The 19,397-nt window shown below is 38.0% G+C and overlaps 1 protein-coding gene across 1 annotated transcript in view; it reads left to right on the top strand.

Annotated features, from left to right (window-relative positions):
- The window catches only part of LOC124254758 (neurabin-1-like), a 124,289-nt gene that overhangs the window by 43,908 nt on the left and 60,984 nt on the right, over nucleotides 1-19,397 (top strand). The window contains exon 2 of the transcript XR_006892544.1: nucleotides 5,140-7,520. The gene's annotated coding sequence lies outside the window, so the exon portion shown is untranslated. The remainder of the gene's footprint in view (nucleotides 1-5,139; nucleotides 7,521-19,397) is intronic.

Raw genomic sequence — 19,397 nt, 5'->3', positions numbered from 1 at the left:
TGAAGGTAAGTGACTCACTGTCAGTGTGTGATTCATAATTGTTACTGTCAGCGTACAATGACATTTTTAGATGACAGTTGGGCAGAAAGGAACAAATTTCACCATCTCACCACTAAGTCACTGCTATCTCACCACTGTCACCACTATGCAACCACTATGTCACCACTATGTCACCACTATGCCACCACTATGCCACCACTATCTCACCACTAAGTCACTGCTATGTCACCACTAAGTCACTGCTATATCACCACTAAGTCACTGCTATGTCACCACTAAGTGACTGCTATGTCACCACTATCTCACCACTATCTCACCACTATCTCACCACTAAGTCACTGCTATATCACCACTAAGTCACTGCTATATCACCACTGTCACCACTAAGCCACCACTATGTGACTACTATCTCACCACTAAGTCACTGCTATCTCACCACTGTCACCACTAAGTCACTGCTATGTCACCACTGTCACCACTATGTCACTGCTATGTCACCACTGTCACCACTAAGTCACTGCTATCTCACCAGTGTCACCACTGTCACTGCTATGTCACCACTGTCACCACTAAGCCACCACTATGCCACCACTATGTGACTACTATCTCACCACTAAGTCACTGCTATCTCACCACTGTCACCACTAAGTCACTGCTATGTCACCACTGCCACCACTATGTGACTACTATCTCACCACTAAGTCACTGCTATCTCACCAGTGTCACCACTGTCACTGCTATGCCACCACTATGCACCACTATCTCACCACTATGCCACCACTATCTCACCACTGTCACCACTATGCCCACTACTGTCACCACTATGCCACCACTATCTCACAACTATGCCACCACTATGCCACCACTATCTCATCACTATGCCACCACTATGTCATCAGAAGCATGATACCATGCAGACAGCTATCTGTTTCCTACACTGATCATTACCTCCCCTTAACAGATCGTTGGTCATGATGTCAACCACTGGTTGCCAAGATTGGATTATTTACAGACTGCTGGGCTGTTGCTGACCTTAGTATAAAACAACATTCACTCTCTCCACTGGATTATGTGTCCAGACAGCATAAGATGTCGAAATGCCAATATCAGTTTTAGTGACATTTTTATGACACCCACCCACTGAGATAAGATGTCCCTTGTACACTGTCTCAGTATACAATCCAGTCAGTTTTATTTAAGTTATTTTACCCCCTTGATGTCGAGCACCAGACAGGGTACAAAAAGTACCATCTTTCCAACAGAGAGGAGTTTGTGACGTGATATCGAGGTGATAACCATAACCCTGGATCAACCCACACTTCTGTGATAATGGCCTACCTGTAATGACATACCTGGAAGTGGGTGGGTGACAGAGAAATATGAACAGGCAGGTGTTTCTGGTATGTTAGGAATGTGCATGGAGGTTACAGGTCAGCCGGCATGAATTGAACCTGTTGTTAAGCTGGTGTCAGCTTTTGTGATGGACTTTAGTAGTCATGGAAGGATGCTTGACAGTTGTCCTTGATCAAACCGAAGATCGGCCAAAACAAGGATATAGAACCAGGTGTGTTTGGTGGTTTAAAGTTGTAAAATTTGGTGTTACTAAGCTGTGGTAGCTTCAGTTTATACTCATTTTATTTGATTCTTTTATGTTTATTTTTAAGATGAATATTTATTTGAACTTTGGTATTATAATCAACAAGATTTCCAAATGAATTTGGATTTTTTAATATTTTCTATGTGAACTGGGTAAATGTCTTTGCATCTTGTCAGTGTTTTTGTCATATTTTCCTGTTTGGTAGATCATACAATGATTAGATGTCATCAGTATTAATAAGTTACATGTTATGACCATACACGGCAGATATGATAGGAAAGTTGAGCTCACCTGTACTCAACCTAACTTTATATCTCAGGTGTCATTGAAACAAAAATGTCTGAAAACACCTAAGCAGGTCAGAAGTACACAAAGTTTCTTCTTTTAGAGTTATTTAGAAGTTGGAGTACTAAGTAAGGATAAGATATACGGATGATCAATTTTTAAATCAACAATGAGGAGCTACGTTACAGTATAGATTCTAACAACGTTAACCAACATTTGATTGATAACAGTGATGGAATCTACACAAATGTCACGCTCCTACATTGCAACTGAAGAACATTCAACCTGGTGTCTTATCCTTAGTACACTGAGTTATGACAGTGGTGATATTTTCATAACTTAGATCCAGCAGATGTGTCATTACTTAGATCCAGCAGATGTGTCATTACTTAGATCCAGCAGATGTGTCATTACTTAGATCCAGCAGATGTGTCACTACTTAGATCCAGCAGATGTGTCACTACTTAGATCCAGCAGATGTGTCATTACTTATATCCAGCAGATCCTTAGATCCAGATGTGTCACTACTTAGATCCAGCAGATGTGTCACTACTTAGATCCAGCACATGTGTCATTACTTATATCCAGCAGATGTGTCACTACTTAGATCCAGCAGATGTGTCATTACTTAGATCCAGCAGATGTGTCACTACTTAGATCCAGCAGATGTGTCACTACTTAGATCCAGCAGATGTGTCATTACTTATATCCAGCAGATGTGTCACTACTTAGATCCAGCAGATGTGTCACTACTTAGATCCAGCAGATGTGTCATTACTTAGATCCAGCAGATGTGTCATTACTTAGATCCATTAGATCCAGCAGATGTGTCATTACTTATATCCAGCAGATGTGTCATTACTTAGATCCAGCAGATGTGTCACTACTTAGATCCAGCAGATGTGTCATTACTTATATCCAGCAGATGTGTCACTACTTAGATCCAGCAGATGTGTCATTACTTAGATCCAGCAGATGTGTCACTACTTAGATCCAGCAGATGTGTCACTACTTAGATCCAGCAGATGTGTCATTACTTATATCCAGCAGATGTGTCACTACTTAGATCCAGCAGATGTGTCACTACTTAGATCCAGCAGATGTGTCATTACTTAGATCCAGCAGATGTGTCATTACTTAGATCCATTAGATCCAGCAGATGTGTCATTACTTATATCCAGCAGATGTGTCATTACTTAGATCCAGCAGATGTGTCACTACTTAGATCCAGCAGATGTGTCACTACTTAGATCCAGCAGATGTGTCACTACTTAGATCCAGCAGATGTGTCATTACTTAGATCCAGCAGATGTGTCACTACTTAGATCCAGCAGATGTGTCATTACTTAGATCCAGCAGATGTGTGACTACTTAAATCCAGCAGATGTGTCATTACTTAGATCCAGCAGATGTGTCATTACTTAGATCCAGCAGATGTGTCACTACTTAGATCCAGCAGATGTGTCATTACTTAGATCCAGCAGATGTGTCATTATGTGGGTTTTTGCAGTTACATCCATTATGATGTGTATGACACTGATATAGAAACATCGGGATCGTGATATGTACAGCTATCCTTTCTATTTATATAAACAACAATGCCGCTGTCATATGCTTGTTATCAGTAGATGTTGACTGGGTGTGTCTTTCTATTATTATACAGGGAAGCTGCCACAAGTCACAGTTTTTCAAGAGGTTGTTTAGCATTTGATTTTTAATAACGTCAGTTTTGTTAAATGGAAGGTTTCAGATAGTTGTAATATTTGTTTGGACTTAAATTTGATTCAAAGAATATTTTACCTATTATCTTTTAAATTTTAATGTTAAACATTTTTTATTGTAAGTTCAGGTTTTTAGGGTTTTTATTCTTTCAGACATTTTAGGTGATTGTGGTTAGAGGTCCGATGTTAATGGGTCCAGTTAGTGATTTGTGATGTACCTGGGGTTTTCACTAATTTACGTAAATCAGAATCGAATGCATTATTCATTGCAAGAAAGATACTACATGTTGTGCCTAATGTCTAGTAGGGGTGGGTATTGCATAGAGAATTTTCATATTGCGATATATTGCGATGCGAAAGCATGTATTGCGATATGTATTGCAATATATTTCATGAAGTATTTTTAAACAAAAAACTACTTATAATCAAGTTAATTCTTGATTTATAGAGCAAAAACTACAACAAAATTACTAGGCTTGATTAAGCTTTAATAACAACTTTTAATCATGATAAAATAAAAATGCTAATAATATTTGGCACAAATGAAACAAAGACATATCCAAAGATTTCCGAGTGTTACGAAGTTTTCGAATGCAAGTCAAAATACCGGTTTTTGATCAGCGTATCGCAATACGTATCGTTTTCAGGTCTGAACCGGTAAATACCGGTAAACCGGTTATATTGCGCAGCCCTAATGTCTAGCACAGTCATCTGACATGGGAAGATAGATAATTTACGGATAACTTTTGTGTAAAAAACCCCAAACAGCCTCAGGACTAGGAAAATTATGACTTTGTTAGCCTGAGATGATTTCTACTAGCCATGGGCCAAGGGGCAATCTTAAGTTTCTATCTGTGGGTAGCCTAATGATTGAAGTGTTTGTCTTCTAACCAAAGATCTGGGTTTCGATTCAGCTGTGTACGATGTGTGAAGTCTGTTTCGAGTGTCTCTGGTAGTGATGTTGTTTGTTGTTTTGTTGTTTAACGCCGCACTCAGCAATATTCCAGCTATGTGGCGGTGGTCTGTAAATAATCAAGTCTGGACCAGATCAACAGCATGAGCATCAATCTACGCAATCGGGATACGATGACATGGGTCAACCAAGCCAGCGAGCCTGACCACCCGATCTTGTTAGTTGCCTTTTACAACAAGCATGGCAGGGGTGGAAATAACTTTAAAATTGCTAGTGTACTCCGGTACAGTGGCACATGTAAAATCACTTGCCCTGATAATTTTCCATGATACCAGCCGTTTTCTTGTTGATTTTTTAAATAAACAACATAATTAACATTGGAAAGTCAACTGGACACCGGTACAGTGTGATATACAAATTTGCTTGCCCGACAGGAAAAAACACTGGACTCAGACGTCGGGCAATGGGTTATTTCCACCCCTGCATGGGTTGCTGAAGATCAATTCTACTTGGATCTTCATGGGTGATATTGTTGGTAAATTGCTAAAAGTGTTGTAACACTAAACCCTCATTTCCACTTATTTTCATAATTACAAAAACTTACGAAGTTTTGTTTGTTTCAGGCCTGTACAGGAGAGTCTGACGCTGACAGGTCGATCGATGGCCGTTCTGACATGATGGGGAAGAATATCAGTGCTCACTTCACCAAGGCTGATAACCACCTCCGTAAAGACAATCAACTTACATGCTCAACTCCACCATGTGACCTTGTCTGCCAGTGATTCCAGCCTCAGCTCTGTGAACACCCCACTATGTAAAGTTGTGTGGAAAGTACCTTTTACACTGAAGCAATTGTTATCAAATGGCACCCAATCATTGTGTTTTAATGTTTCTGTCTCCTTGAACACTTGTTAGGAAATCACTAGTTTGTATTACTGTGAATCCGTTAAAATGATTTCTTCAGCATTATGTGATTAAATATGGCCACTACAAGCACTGTCACAACGTCAGATAGGAAAGACGTTTTGGAGGCGAGTCGTACGAGAAGTGGGAGTTTGAAACGTGAAAATATTGAAAATCAGCCGCCGGAAGATTTGTCAAATCTTGAATTTGAGGAAGGTGGTCTCCAGTCACGTGGATTCCGTTCCAAGGTCAGCAAGATGAAGGAAATGTTTCAGGCTAGTATGTCAGGAGACAAATCATCGTATTCAAAACCTGAGATCAAACTGACGAAACCTCTCAGTGCTCCGTCGTCCACAACCAACTCTTGGCAGCGGGACACCAAACCAGGGCCTAGTGGCGATTTGGATAAATCACCCGAGATCAAACGAAAGCGAGTGTCAGATGTTGTATCGCCCACCTCAAAATCTACAGAAGTATCACCTTCAGATAACCTCCTCGAAGCAGCCAATCATGTACAGCGATTTAACTACACAAGAAATATGTTTGCTCGTATGGAGCAAGAAAATAAAATTGCACAAGAACGTGAACGTAATATTCGGATACGGCGACCATCACCGAATCGACTCGGACGTTCTCATACACCACCTGCTCTGTCACCTGTCAGTACGTCGCCATCAAGCCCAGAACGACACAAAACCATGAGCCCAGAGCGTCACAAACCTCTAAGCCCAGAACCGAGAAAGTCATTCGATTATGACCCACTATGTCAAACTTCATCATCATCATCAAGTACCACTGAACTTGATTCAAAGATTCTTAACTTGGACAGTATAAGCAAACAAAAGTTGTGTGGTTCTTTAGAAATGTTAAAAGGTGATTCCCTCAGAGACAGTGATAGCTTATCATCAATACATGCAAGTTCTAATTCAGGCCCTAGTTTTCAATCGGACATCACAGATGCACAAGTGTCTTCCACAGTGTCACAGTCGTATCATAAACCTCCACCATCGTATTCATCGTCAACGCGCGGTGCTTTATGGCTCAAAAGATATGAAACCAGGGACAATACAAACATTCCAGACAGAGACCGAACATCTCAGCTCAATGGAGAGAATGACAAGAAGAAAGGCTGGCTAGAAGAAAGAGAGGAACGTAAAGATCGCTCCAACAGCGATCCTGAAAGATCAAGTGTTTCAGGTTGGACTCGACCAAGTCGTTCCCAATTCAGATCTAAACCAGGCAGTGATGCTTCTGATCATGCTGTAAAGTTAGGCCACAAGGCTGAATCATCGCAACAGGACTCAAGTCTTTCAAACTCACATTCCAGTGCTTATGAAGAAAATGACTCTGAAACTTCAGTGGTCATGTTGAGGGCAAAGAAAGAAGAGACGACGTCGAAAAGTAATCGGCTAAGTAAAGAAGATATTCAGAAAGCCATAGAAAAGGCTGACACTTATCTCCAAAACCGCGATGATGAACCCAAGGGCAAAAGGAGATCATGGGATCTCAATCAAAAACGTGATGAATTTTCACGTGGGAAGAGGCAATCATGGGATTTTGATAAACAGCAAGAAGATGTACGTGAGGTTCGAGTCCGTTCATCGTCTTTAAACGAGGACTCCAGTAATGACCGGACTTCATCGCTAAATGAAACTACAGGTGATGGTAGCTCTAGTTCTGTGCCTGAAGCTGTTGTGAGTAATGCATTTGTCCATCTGTCCAACTCAGGATCTTCTCTCAATGACAGTGAGCCTGACCTCACCAGATCATCCTCATCAATGTCTTCATCATCTCGGCCAACCCCTATCCCAAGACGATCAGCTCCTCCACCCCCAGACAAACCCCCAAATGCCACCCTGAACTCAAGGAGGCCCAATATTCCACCTCCACCAGCACCGAAACCGAAATCACCAGAGGATTTTATGGCAGAGAAAACGGAGATTGTTATCCAGTCAACTACCTCTTCTGTATCTTCATCAGTTGAGCAGCATCTGCCGACCCCGGACTGGGACCCACGGAGTGAAAGTACAGATGATCCTGATGAGGCTTCTGGAGAAGTTGAGTTCATTTCCCCAGAAGATCACGTCTATGCCAACGTAAAGTAGGTGTATCTTTGATCGTTTGGTGTTTTGTTTCAGTATCAGAATGAGAAGTAATTTCTATATATCTTGAAAGATGAAAGAATGGTCCCTCCTGTAACCCTTTTGTCCAACTGAAAGATTTAGGGGTCCCAAGATTGATGTGAAACAGCAGCAAGTTTGAAAGACTCCAGAAATTGAACCCTCCTTATTTCTCGTGTTGCTGAGGGGCGGTGGTGTAGCCTAATGGTTAAAGCGTTGGCTCGTCACGCCAAGACCCGGTTCGAATCCCCACATGGGCACAATGTGTGAAGCCCATTTCTGGTGTCCCCCGCCATGATGTTGCTGGAATATTGCTAAAAGCGGCGTAAAACCAAACTCAGTCAGTCAGTCTCGTGTTGCTGACAGCTGAACAGATATCAGACTCGGATTTCAGATGTTTTTCTTTTCCATATTTTTGTCCCAAAGGAGTTCATTAAGTCAAGCAAGTTACATTTTAGATACCCCAAATTTTATTTGAAACCAAGTTTTGAAAAAGGTGTGGTCATAGGTAATCTTAAGTTTCTCTTATAGTATTTCTGCAAAGGGTCCCCTCATAGATTAATTATTTAACATATTATCTCTAACTTGTACTTTCCTTATTTTGTTTTAATGTGTCTAACGTTTAAGGCTTTATGTTTAAAGGTATTAGTCTTTTCAGATTACTATTACTTCTGAAATATTATATTTTATACTTCATTAAGACTGTGATTGTTGTACTCTGACATTTATCATAATGTTTTGTTGTTTCAAATAATATGTTGTTTTTACGTTTCCAGATAAAGTAATCGTATTAATATTGATGCATGCTTAAAAATACTCTCTTTATGTTTGTGCCATGCAACCAGCATCGAGAACACTTTTTGGACAACAAATTAGTTGTCTTTCAGTGGCATTTAGAAGTTGTACATTGATGTCCAAGATATTTTTATGGATTAAACTTCTTTTTAATTTCTCTTACGACGTTTCGAGACCATTCCAGGTCCCTTCACCCCCTTTCTCAAAAAGCTGTATCTTTCATTGATGAGATTGAGAAAAAATATCTTGGACAACAAATTAGTTATTTTGCCATTGTTATCTTTCATTTTGTTTCACAGTGATGACTATGTTTTTAGGTCTGATTTGTTTCAGAAACAGAAACCTTGCAGAAGGAAATGTTTTTAGTCATCTACAGACTGTGTTAAAAACATTTTACTTGTTTTGACATTTGGGTTAGTGAACATACATTGCCACAAGCCCAGAGTTGACTTTACTTGCCCAAAATGATTTAGTGTTTAAAGATTTGTTGGTATATGTCTGAAGGTAAAAACAGGTTGCAAATGATTTTATTAATGCAGTCATAGAACCATGGTTCTGTGACATGCGTGCACACATGAAGTTTGTGTTAGTTTAAAAACATTCAGTTTCAGCAGACTGTTGGATGTGTGCTGCTGCAAGTGCTAATATGTTGTCGAGAATATATTCTGCATTTTCTTTGTATTAGTTTCAACTGTTTAACTTACATGCTGATAAAAAAGCTATTAAATATAAAGGTAGAGATTGAAAAAATATGTCGACAACAAATACTGGCTGCCTATAGTCCGTTTGGCTCAAAATCTGCCCCATGAATTGCAATCTAACTCGAAAACTACTAAACATGTAATACTCAATGAAACACTGATCATAATCAAAACATCAGACCAACTCTGTGATTTTTTGCAGAATTTATGTCCTAAAAATAAACAAGTTGTTTAACAAACTATCATTAAAATTTTGACACAGTTCACTATTTGTTACGAGGGGAGAACTGTTGAATCACCGGAAGCAGGGGCAAGAGGTAGCCTAGAAACGGCATGTTATACAATAAAAAAGACGTTGCCCACCATATATTCGTCTTATATAACTGTTGGTTAACCAATTCAACGACAATTTGTATTTTTACTACATATTTAGATATGATTGCACATTTCAGTTTATTATCTGTTTTTCCTTTGTAAAAAAACAACATAATTTATTATATACATTGAAAGTAATGATAGTTCCCAATAGTTCCCTTCTAATAGTTCCCAGGTATGACTTTCAAATGATGTTCGTGCATCAGGCCGCAGTTTATGAACTGGTAGTGAGTTTGAAACCACAAACGAAATACATTGTCGTACGTAGGTTCAAATCTCAGCATCAGGAGAAAAGTTAGTTCAAGTATGACAACCAGGATGTTTTGTCAGTGTTTGTTACAATTTATGATCAAATAATATCCGAACATGAAATTATGTATATATTTGTATGAAATAAATAATGTTGTAACTGCTTAAATATTAATTTGTAACTTGTTGCTATGCTAATTTTTAAATTCTTGTTTGAGACTGACAGTTCACAAGTAAAACAGATAAGAAGGTTGCAAGAGTTATTTCCCTTTGACCAGAGTTCACATTTTTGTATCCAGTCCCTCTCAGCTAGTTTTGATTTTGTTTTATTTCAGGTTTAGGTCTCAGAATTGCTAAGGCATTCTGTAATACAATATGTTCTATGAATTGAATGTTAAAGTTGAGCTGATATGGTTTTCAAGTAGATCAGAAAATTCATCAGTTTTGTGTGTTCTTTGAAAGTCTGCAGCTGTTGCTGGAAAATAGCCTTCAGCACATATTTCAACTTTTGTATTTAAAAAAAAATAAATTTGCAGTATCAATACCAATTTTTAAAAAACTATTTAAATTTTTTTTTACATGGCTATCTTGAGGCCAACAATACAGACCAGTCTGAAATTCTTATAAGTTACTGTCAGACTCCGGTATACTAGTTAAATGCTCTGTGGTCACTGTGAGACTGTTGTGTGGGTGTCACAACTCATTTGAGCAAATGCAGTATTCATGAAAAGGGGTAACAGTGACTGAAAAATAGGAATGATAAATATTTTTCGTACACATAGTTCACCAGTAGTTAGCTGGGTGTTGGGGAAGGGACATAACTCTTGAACGACTACAGGAGCTTGTCTGTCCAAAAGGATGTCCTGAAATGTTGATCATCATCAGGTGAGGTGAGGTGAAATTGGGTTTAACGTCGTGCTTGAGAATATTTCGCTCATATGACGACGTGCATGTGTGTGTATGTGTATGTGCGGCTGCTTGTACTAGCCCAGACTTAAGCTGGTTTTATAGTGATAGCCCACTGAGATACCATGCCACAGTGAAGCATGAATACCTCACTCAGACACATTATACTGACTCCGAGCCGACCAGTCCTTGTTGTACCCATTAATGCCGAACGCCAGGCAGGGACCAACAAGTACCATATATTAACGTCTTTTGGTATGACGCGGTCGGGGATCGAACCCGCGACCTTCCGCTCTTCGGGTGGAGATCATCATTACGAGTAGACACAGAGTCGACTCTGTATTCCTGATATCCCCTTGGCTGGAACTTCGGCCATGTTCTCGTGGATTTATCTATAAGTATTGGCCCAAAGTCTGCAGAAATGTGTGAAAGTTGGGAATTAAGACTTTCCCAGTTAATGGTAGTGATGATTATTCTCATGATTTGTAACAATAATTTGTATATCACTAAAAAATGAACCACAAAAAAGATTGGGCTTTTATGGTTAGTTTTACATTGTTAATTAGAACACAAGGTTAAAATACAATGTAAAATCATCACTGTGATTGTTTAGTACATAAGAACTTCAGAAAATCTCAATTTTGAATAACATAAGAATTGTTTTGGCGTTTATCCTCAAGGTACGCTTGGGACCCTACGTCAGTCCCCGGTTCTGTTCGTGCATTTGTGCTTATCAGTTGTGGATCTGTCAACAAGTTGTTTTTTCCTTAACAAACATTAATGTCGTGAGGAGAAAAGTCACTGATTTATACAGCTGCCATGTCTATAGTGGGCTAAGAAATCTTGATTGTAAATGTTGGATGTTAATTTCAACCTCTGGACATTTAAAAACATGGATGAAAACTTAGTCACCACATCCCACAATGCATTGCAAAACCTCATCACTGGCAACAGGCCATGTACAAGGGCTTTCTGTAGTTTTCCTCTCATTCATTGTGTATCGGCTTTTTAAAGTAGAAAATTGATTTCCATTTAACAAAAACATTAGCTTGAGAAGAGAATATCGGACGAGAAAAAAATCCATTAAAAAATATAATCTGCTTCTGCGTAAATGCTGGCAAATATTTGAGTAATTTAATCACTGTAGAAACGAATATCATGTTTCAACTGGTTTGATGTATTATTGATCGTGCTATTGACACCCAGCATTGAGAAGGGTCATAGTGGCGTGCAGCTCCAATAAAATATTATATTGCCTTTGTTCGTCATGTTTGTTAAATTCTGCTCTGTATCGTGGAACAGCAAGTGTTAGATAAAACAACTGAAAATAACATGAGTAATGAAGTTACTTGTAATTTCAAAACGAGGTGGTTAAAGTTTTTTTCAAACCTATTTGCATCAATCTCTTTCATGTGAAACAAAAAGATTTTGAAACTAGGTTAGGGTGTTAATGGAATTGAAGGATTGGTTTGTGATTTGCCTTCTTTACGGAGCATCAACAGTTCAGTATTGTTGTACAAGGCGAATTAAGAACACTGGTTGTATTTGTATTGGTTGTATTTTCAGGTTTAAATAAAATTTAAGGTATTTTTTACACTATAATGATTACTGTTAGTAAATAGACTGTTTTCTTTTTGCTTAAATCTGTATTTTGACCAAGGAAAATTTGTTTTATGAATTATACTTTTAATAAAATTATACCAGATTTAGGTTTTGAAATAAGAATTATACTTTTAATAAAATTATACCAGACTTAGGTTTTGAAATGAGAACAATTAAAGTATGTAGTTAGTTACTTTTGAACACTGTTTGAGTATTTCGACAACAATGTTTGTCCAATCAGACAATGGGTGATTATAAAATGAAAATAATTTTGGTTCTAGTTTTCACACTGGAGTGATTACCCTTATTAAATAACCACACTACTTTAATTTTAATGTGCATTTACAAAGAATCATTTCTAAGTCCAACCACCAAGAGCCATCAAAACTGTGTCAACCAGTGCTGCTTTGTCCCGCCCTGCATCCCTATTGTCACTCCAGTGATAATCACCAGCTTTTGTCATGTAGATTTGCATCAATTTCCACAGGCGTGAACTATCGACAGTATGGCCACTGTGTATGATAACAGGCTTTGTGTTGGAATCAGTTCCTGACGGTGCCATGTTGCAGCATTCTGGCCATGTTATATAGCCACATGACAAGCAGTGATACAACTACAGCCTCGGTTGTTTAGGACGGTGAAGCAGTCAGTGGGTATTGGTGTGCAATTAAGTGCTGAGAGTTATTGAGTTGCAGTGTGTTAGGAGGATATGTTTGCTGATGTCATTGATGCTGTCTATCGGACTTGTTGAGGTTATTCTTAATGAAGGCTGTCTTCAGCCCAAATTGTGAGTATATGCACACTTTATTTTTAAACAATGTATATTTAGATGTCAATCTAGATGAAGCATTTATTCATTACATTCCTAAAAATATTTTCACTCTCTTTCACATGTGATATGAAAGATCACATTTTTATTGAATGGACAGTTTCCGAATTTGGAATTTAGGTCAAGGAATCCATTTTGTAACCTTTTTTTAATAATTAGGTATTTGGTTTTTTAAAGGAATCATATAGCAGAAAACCTCAAGACTCCTCAAGGCTATTAGGTCACATTTCTGTAAAAAAATTAGACTTACTTAGGTTGATAACCTGTTAGATAAAACTATAGTTATCATACTTAAATTTTAACTACACATTTATTTGGATCGGAATTTGTCAAATAGTGTTTCTACAGACAAAGAGGAAAATGTTTATTTATATTGCACAATTTTAAAATCATATGTTCAGGACAAAGATTCATTACTGTAAATATTTATTGAAATAAACACTCAACAGTGTTGTCGTGTAAGAAATTGCTTCAAAGAAGTATGGGTTAATATAGAACTCATATGATGCTTTAAATAAATAAAATTTCATTTGGTTTCATTGTCTTGTCACAAATTTGTTTAATAAAAGATTCAAGCAATGGCATTTAACTTCCAGGGAAAAAAAAAATGTGTGAACTGAATTGGTTCAAGTGTTGCGTTGCACTGGCATTGGAGCAACTGGGTGATTATAAATTGTGGAGTGCTCTTTGTTCAGATCTGAGAGCTGTATTGATTTTTTATCCAACTTGCTGTTAGTCTGATAGTCAAAGCGTGCCTGGCACATGTCACAATAGAATACCCCTTTAATTGGGCAACAGATTGCATTCTCAATGGACTTTAGATTTGATCTGATATACAGCAGTATGATGTAATTTGAAGGTTGTTTTTCTTATACAATGGGAGATAAGGTGTAGATGGTATAATACAATCATTCTATCGTGGATTTGGAAAATACAAACTTGTCTATGGACAATCAGTGATATTAAATCACAATAAGGGCCTCTGATTGAAACAATAAATTTTATGACTAATATTCATAAAGCAGAATTTCTATCTCAGTCATGTTTGGTATACACTTGATATTACTGTGAAGATAAGGTGAGATTTACAAAGAGATGCCCAAGGTTAGGGAGAATATTTTGAAAATTTGATTTGAGAATGAAAATGTTTCTTTTGAAATGTTTCATCTCATACCTAGCTCTATCTATGGTTGGTGTGAAGCCCATGGGGTCCTCCTGATATCTAAGCTCACTCACTCACTCACTCACTCATCTACGGTTCTTGGGACATGTCAATTCTTTAAAACCATAAGATGAATCCTGACAACCCTTGGTGATAATTTGTTCACCTCCTTGACTTCATAAAGTTCTGTCCCTTGTTCTCAATCTTTTGCATGTGTCTTCAAGTGATCTGTATAACTGAAAACACTTCCTGATGTAATGAAAGTTGGATAAGATGAGTAATCTTGGTTTCTATCCAAAAAGTGGTGCAGAAAAAAGCCATTTCCATGTCCGATATAAATTTTAATTAGCTCCATGTTTGTAGGAAGTTGGTTTGATGCTTGTGGAGCAAGTTGCTAGTCACATGCTGCTTGTTACAACATGGGAGATAATTGCTAGGAACTGAAACCTTAATTTCAGTAATCATAGGAAATGGGTTAATGGTAACAGTTGCCTTCTAGTACTCCATTAGCTGGCTTTATCGACACTGGGGTAATAGCTCACAGCTATCATTATAGGAGCTGTCAAATCTGGTGTTGTGGAATATTGACGAAGTTATGATACAGGTTCTCGCCTAATGATGCATATTGGTTGATGTTATGATTCAGAGTCTGTGATAGATGCATAGTGCATTTGTTTTGATTCATGGTCTTTAATATACCATGCATGGACACGTGTTGATGTTATGATACAAGGGTTTTGTCTTATAAAGGATGCATTGTGCATTGAATTATGAGACAGGGTCTTTGATAAAAGATGCATAAGTGTGTTGATATTATGACACAGTCTTTGATAAAGGATGCATAGGGTGTTGATATTATGACACAGTCTTTGATAAAGGATGCATAAGTGTGTTGATATTATGACACAGTCTTTGATAAAGGATGCAAAAGTGTGTTGATATTATGACACAGTCTTTGATAAAGGATGCATAGGGTGTTGATTGTTGATATTATGACACAGTCTTTGATAAAGGATGCATAGGGTGTTGATATTATGACACAGTCTTTGATAAAGGATGCATAGTGTGTTGATATTATGACACAGTCTTTGATAAAGGATGCATAGTGTGTTGATATTATGACAGTCTTTGATAAAGGATGCATAGTGTGTTGATATTATGACACAGTCTTTGATAAAGGATGCATAGTGTGTGGATATTATGACACAGTCTTTGATAGAGGATGCACAGCACAAATAATGACATAAAGTTTTAGCGGTTGACACAGTTGAATCACCTGACTGACCTACATCTCCAGTTTCAGATGTGTATGTCTGAGAGGAAATTAACAGGTTTCTTATTGTTTGTTGAAATGATAATAACCCTGTATAGTCTATAAAAACTATTACTTCCTTTGTGTTGCCGAGGTACCTATACCTTTTGGGGGCCTGCACACACTTGTTTCCCTTGTTATGAACTTGCTTGAGGTGTTACATTGTGGTTTTAGTTTTGCTGACACTTGATATTTTATTAAAACTAATTCTTTTCTATCTGATCAGAAACAATGACTATGTGACATTTATTAAAGAAATATGACAGCGCTCAAATGCAAATATTACTTTGAATGATTAAATTTTCTCCCAATTATTAAGTGCAAGTATAAGTGTACATTCCATTTCTGTTCTCAGCAACCTTGGGAGTATACAACTCGAGTTGTCTGTTTGGTGGCTGTTGCTTATTAGGTGACTAGCTCTGGAAAGTTTGGTTTGAATCTCGAATGTAAATCCACCCCCAAAAGTACTACAATTTGTACCTTACTTAGAAAGTGAAATCCAAAGTTTCACGTGTTACATGAACAGGGTCAGGTTTAGATCCCAGCATCCTAGGTTTTTTATGCTCACATTTGTATCTTATCTACCTGGGTACCACACATTAAGTTTAGGTTTTTAGGAATTTGCATCGCAGTGGACAACTGGGCCACCCGTGCCTCAGGACGAGAATACACACGAGTAGAAGATGTTAACCTCACACCCAAACTGTAATGAGCTCCCAAGTGTCTGATATACCGTCTCATACTGTTTTCTGTATAAATATTATTGGTTGTTACAATAATAGCACATAGATATGTAAGATACCTGCAAGAGCGGTGATATTTTAAATGTACAGTCTCTTACGGGCCACATAGTGTTTCACAGAGGTCTCTAATTGGCTAGGTTATGTTTTTTTGTCTTACATTTTTTGCTCTCACCTGTGGTGAAGGCTGAAAGTCGTTAAGAAGCAGCACACCTGAGAGGTGAAGGGATGTTATTGGATAACGGACGGGGTTACGCACAATCACAACATACCTACGAGGGGGTTGAAGAAATGCGGAGTTTTTTCATGCATATTTCTTTCCCCACTGGAAACGCCCATGTAACAGACCAGCATGGTGGATGTTCAGGCCATATATGAACATCACGCTCTGTATCATGGTGATGCTTGTAGGAGTTGAGTATCAGACTAACATGAATTGCGTATAAAACACATATCAAATCAGCAGTGAGCTGATATCAAAGAATTTGTCTCGTACCTCTTTGAAGAGAAAACTTTACTTTGAATGAAACCCATTTCCCTTTTTTCCACTTCTTTGATATATAACTTCTCTGATTTCTTAATGATGCATATTTTTCACCGATAACCAATACAAAAATGGCCAGCTTGGTTCAAAGATATGGCACCTGAATTAAAGTGTACGTATAACCACTGTTCTATTACCAGCCTTTTCAGTGCTGCTGATCACTTGATAAACAAAATCTATAAGATCATATTAGGCCAAATATTAGCATGAAAAAATGCAAAAAATGTTGCCAAACGATGAGTTTAGTCTAGTAGACTGAAACATGACTGATCACCTCCTGAGAAAATGAGAACTTTAAACACAAGTCTCAAGCCAAGGATGGCTACCTGTAGTGGAGACCAGCTTACGAGTCCACACACTAGTGAGTGAGTGAGTTTAGTTTTACGCCGCATTCAGCAATATTCCAGCTATATGGCGGCGGTATGTAAATAATCGAGTCTGAACCAGACAATCCAGTGATCAACGCACTGAGCATCGATCTGCGCAATTGGGAACCGATGACATGTGTCAACCAAGCCAGCGAGCCTGACCACCCGATCCCGTTAATCGCCTCTTATGACAAGCATGGGTTACTGAAGGTTCATTCTAACCCGGACCTTCACGGGTCTCCACACACTAACACCAACATATGCTACCATGTGTTAAAAACCCAAGTTTGGGCAAGTAGCAAAAAACACTTGTTCCAACTAAATCTTACACAAAGGTGATGTTTCTTTTTAACAGTCAAGCCAAATGGTTAATGAGAGACAGTAACTTGTCACTGCTGAAAATACACAATGTTAAATATGTGCAAACTGTAAAGTTAATGTGCGAGATTGAAGATTTAACTCACCTCATATGGCCCGAGTTCAGGTGATTATACACAAAGTATATGTATGGGAGGCCATAAGTACACTCCTGGAATGTGCTAGCTACGTATAATAGACACAAGAATGTTGCAAGCTTTAAAGAATGTGTGAAATTTGTTTCTCTGCCAGAGTTGGGAGATAGAGTGGTATCATTTTGATTGGAAGCATATGCTTGTATTATCACTTTAGGTTCATATGAAAGGAAACTTGGACTAACGATCTCTTTGTGTCATTAACCAAATTTAATTTATTGTAATTTTACAAACTGTATTGCTGGCTGGAAATATTACTTTTTTAGTCAAGCTTTTATAAAGTTTGATACTTATTTATAACATTTATTGCATAAGATTAATGGTCCATTTGAGTTTCTTTTAACTATAGTTTACTGCATGTGTTTCTTTAACCGATGCCAAAATGTTAGAATACTCGTGACCTATTTGTTGTGAAGAAATAACATTCTTGATTATGTATGTAGTTTGTATGTATGATTTATGTGGACCTCCTTCGAGGATGATATTCCGTCCCAAGTCGGCAGCAAATGTCAGTCTAAATTCTCCAAAGGGAAAGAACATGTCTTTGTTCATGTAGTATGTTGTATTTGGGATTACTCTTTCCAAGTCAAGTACAAATTCTTGGACTCTTTGGGTGTAGTCTCTTTTGAGATTCAAACCCATCAAACTGACAGCTAAAGCTGTATACTCTCTAGGGAGTTGAGAATGAAGGAATGTACACCTAAATACCAACACACCAAGCCAGGAACCTCAGCAGCTCAGCTAATCTGCCTCACAGTCCCTGAACCACATTATTTTCCCTATTGCCTAGCCCTCCCTGCAGTGCTAAAGCTCTAAATGAAGCAAGTCTAGATTTCCTCAGTTTCTGAATCTCCCATCTCACGAGGGCTCCTTTTCAGTTTACGTGGGTTTATTTGTTGCTATCAAAATTAAATATATTCAGAGACAAAGTGTCAGTCTACAGGTCAGCCACAGAGGTTTCCACTGAAATGGAAGTCTTATAATTGGTAGACAAGATCACCTACCTTCTGTACCACACCTAATTCTTGTAAATAAAGTTACCAGAACTAGTGCTGACTGGGCGGACTTGTATTTCACTGATAAATTAATCATTTAGGAAGATACTTTAATGGATAGATAAATGTGGAGATTCCTCTGAAATAAGATGATAAGGACAAAAACATAAGTTTTTAACAAAGTAGCAATGTTTTCTCAATTTCCTATCCAAGTTCACTTAGTTTAAATGTTAGATTAAACTCTGATTAATATTAGCCAAAGGAAATTGGAATTACTTAAGATATTTTTACTAGAACTCGAACTATTCCTTGAACTTTCAAGAGATTAATGTTATCTGGAAGCGATACATGGTGTATATCAGGAATAATTCCCTGATTATTAGATGAGAACTTGGTGCAAGATGAACTTGTAAGCTTAACTTGCAAGGAAGTGGTTGTAAGAGACGGCTTAATTTCTTGTACAGCGCAACGACCTTGACCCAGATTTTGTCTTTTGATAGAGCTCAACTGTGCTTGAATATATTTAAGGAAGTGAGATCTTCAGTGAAAGGATGTAGGTTCTTAGCATATGGTGAGTTCACTCTGTTTTGGCTGTCTGTGGTCAGATCTGGTGCAGACAAACCAGTGATCAATGGTGTAAGCTTCATATCATCTTGGAGGCGTTAAGGAAGCCTAGTGGTTAAAGGATTCACTCTTCACGCTAAATCCATGGGTTTGGTTCCCATATAGGTACCACCAGCTCTGTGGAACAATCTTCCAGTCACCCTC

This window comes from Haliotis rubra, unplaced genomic scaffold (genome assembly GCF_003918875.1).
Source record: "Haliotis rubra isolate DU_JTF1 unplaced genomic scaffold, ASM391887v1 Scf580, whole genome shotgun sequence".
NCBI classification, from domain to species: domain Eukaryota; kingdom Metazoa; phylum Mollusca; class Gastropoda; order Lepetellida; family Haliotidae; genus Haliotis; species Haliotis rubra.
Note: the sequence above shows the minus strand (reverse complement) of the source record. Positions and strands in the feature narration are given on the sequence as shown.